Below are 2,500 nucleotides of genomic sequence, written 5' to 3'. Positions count from 1 at the left end.
CACGTCCCCACCTTGCCCCCTGCCTTCGCAAGCTGGTTGGTGAGAAGTTTGCATGTTCAATGCCCTTCGCATGCGACGTACTCAGGCTACGTTGTGGTGCGGCCTGTGTCAACTGTCCGCTGATGTCGTACGCGTGAACCACAATCTGTACTGCACATTCGTCCTTATGTACTGAATGATACATCGTGGCACATGTGTGACCGCACAACGACTGCGCCCAAAAACGGCGGACCATACAGTGCAAATATTGTGCACGCAGCTACGTGTCGTCTCCCTATGAGAGCTGGATTGCAGTGTGGTACGCCATAGAGACGTGTGGGAGGAACGGACGCCGTGGATGGCGATCAGCATGAGCTGTCTGTTGATGTATTCGGACCTAGTCGTCTCTCCTCACACACCGTGATGGCATGGTGCACCGCGTTCCATATCTGCGACATGCTACAGAGGCCGGTTGACAGTCGTTCGAGCAATGGACATCGCATACGTACGGGGGCCACCTTCCACGTATTGTCTAGGCGTGCACATTTTGTTGCGTGTATGTGGGCAGACGTAGTGTGGCGTGACACCTGACACAGGCATGCAATAATCGTTGAAGTTGCAAATGGCGATGGACGCCTGCGTTTTCTGGTGAAGTTACGCAAATGAACAAATGGTAACCTGTTGTGGTGCGGTTGTTCTCGCTAGGGGTGAATCGGTGATGGCGACGATAGGTTGAGGTACTAACCGGTTGTTCCAGCGATACCCACCATGCCGACGAAACTGAACGGCATCTGGGTGTGAAGCGATACGCGGCGGTGGCTGGGTGGGACCGTCCCCGGCCGGTGAGGGGGCGCCTCCCGGCGTGCTGGCCGCGCGGTGCGTGGGCGCACGCGCTACAGCCGGCTGGTGGGGGCGGCCAGTGGCAGGCGCGCCGGCCGACGGACGCGGCAGGCGTCGCAGCTGCGCGCCGGCGCACCCTGCGCGCGGCGCCGTGCGGCCAAAGTAGGTCCTCGCGGGCCCGGTGCGAAGCGCGGTGGACATCTTCAGTGTGCTGGTCCGATTGAGGACTGTGTGCGTTGAGGATGCGCCGCCGCCCGGCGCTCGGCGCCGCGACGCCGTCTGCTGCTCGGTCGCCCCAGCGGTTCTCGCTGGTGGTTTGTATCGCAGCTGTGCGGATGTGTTGGCGCGTGCGCTGTGCTGGGAGAGTTCGCTTCGGCACCCAAGTGGGGCTTTTGTCCTTCTGTGGCGCTGGCGTTGGAGCTGCCGGTCACCGTAGGTGGCGCGTGTTGTCTCCCGCCGGCAATGCCACGACAGCACGCTCCCGGGCCTCTGTCGGCAGCGGCAAGCTCAGTTGGGAGCACGGGTGGTCGCACCGAAAGCGTCTACTCGCCTAACTCCGGGCGATTGCGCCTCTCTCGAACCCGACCAAGTACTTGGGACGGCGCTGCGCGCCGCCGGGACCTGAGAGGGTTTCGAGGTGTATTGTGCAGGGGAGCTCAGCCTCCTCCTGTTTGCAGAATGATTGAGCGGACGCTTGCGTGTTCGCGCGGGCCCCCGGGACACACTCCCGGGCGGCCGGCTGCTCAGCTCTAGTTGACGCAGCTCCCTGGTTGATCCTGCCAGTAGTCATATGCTTGTCTCAAAGATTAAGCCATGCATGTCTCAGTACAAGCCGCATTAAGGTGAAACCGCGAATGGCTCATTAAATCAGTTATGGTTCCTTAGATCGTACCCACGTTACTTGGATAACTGTGGTAATTCTAGAGCTAATACATGCAAACAGAGTCCCGACCAGAGATGGAAGGGACGCTTTTATTAGATCAAAACCAATCGGTCGGCTCGTCCGGTCCGTTTGCCTTGGTGACTCTGAATAACTTTGGGCTGATCGCACGGTCCTCGTACCGGCGACGCATCTTTCAAATGTCTGCCTTATCAACTGTCGATGGTAGGTTCTGCGCCTACCATGGTTGTAACGGGTAACGGGGAATCAGGGTTCGATTCCGGAGAGGGAGCCTGAGAAACGGCTACCACATCCAAGGAAGGCAGCAGGCGCGCAAATTACCCACTCCCGGCACGGGGAGGTAGTGACGAAAAATAACGATACGGGACTCATCCGAGGCCCCGTAATCGGAATGAGTACACTTTAAATCCTTTAACGAGTATCTATTGGAGGGCAAGTCTGGTGCCAGCAGCCGCGGTAATTCCAGCTCCAATAGCGTATATTAAAGTTGTTGCGGTTAAAAAGCTCGTAGTTGGATTTGTGTCCCACGCTGTTGGTTCACCGCCCGTCGGTGTTTAACTGGCATGTATCGTGGGACGTCCTGCCGGTGGGGCGAGCTGAAGGCGTGCGACCGCCTCGTGCGTGCTCGTGCGTCCCGAGGCGGACCCCGTTGAAATCCTACCAGGGTGCTCTTTATTGAGTGTCTCGGTGGGCCGGCACGTTTACTTTGAACAAATTAGAGTGCTTAAAGCAGGCAAGCCCGCCTGAATACTGTGTGCATGGAATAATGGAATAGGACCT

At 58.3% G+C, this 2,500-nt stretch overlaps 1 non-coding gene across 1 annotated transcript in view; it reads left to right on the top strand.

Moving 5' to 3' along the window:
- The first annotated feature begins 1,582 nt into the window (after positions 1–1,582).
- The window catches only part of LOC124732127, a 1,910-nt gene continuing 992 nt past the window's right edge, over positions 1,583–2,500 (top strand). Inside the window, exon 1 of the ribosomal RNA XR_007008560.1 lies at positions 1,583–2,500. This exon is cut by the window's right edge and continues 992 nt beyond it. This is a non-coding gene — a ribosomal RNA (small subunit ribosomal RNA).

The sequence above is a fragment of the Schistocerca piceifrons genome, unplaced genomic scaffold (assembly GCF_021461385.2).
Source record: "Schistocerca piceifrons isolate TAMUIC-IGC-003096 unplaced genomic scaffold, iqSchPice1.1 HiC_scaffold_1320, whole genome shotgun sequence".
In the NCBI taxonomy this organism is placed as follows: domain Eukaryota; kingdom Metazoa; phylum Arthropoda; class Insecta; order Orthoptera; family Acrididae; genus Schistocerca; species Schistocerca piceifrons.
This window is presented reverse-complemented; position numbering and strand designations above follow the sequence as displayed.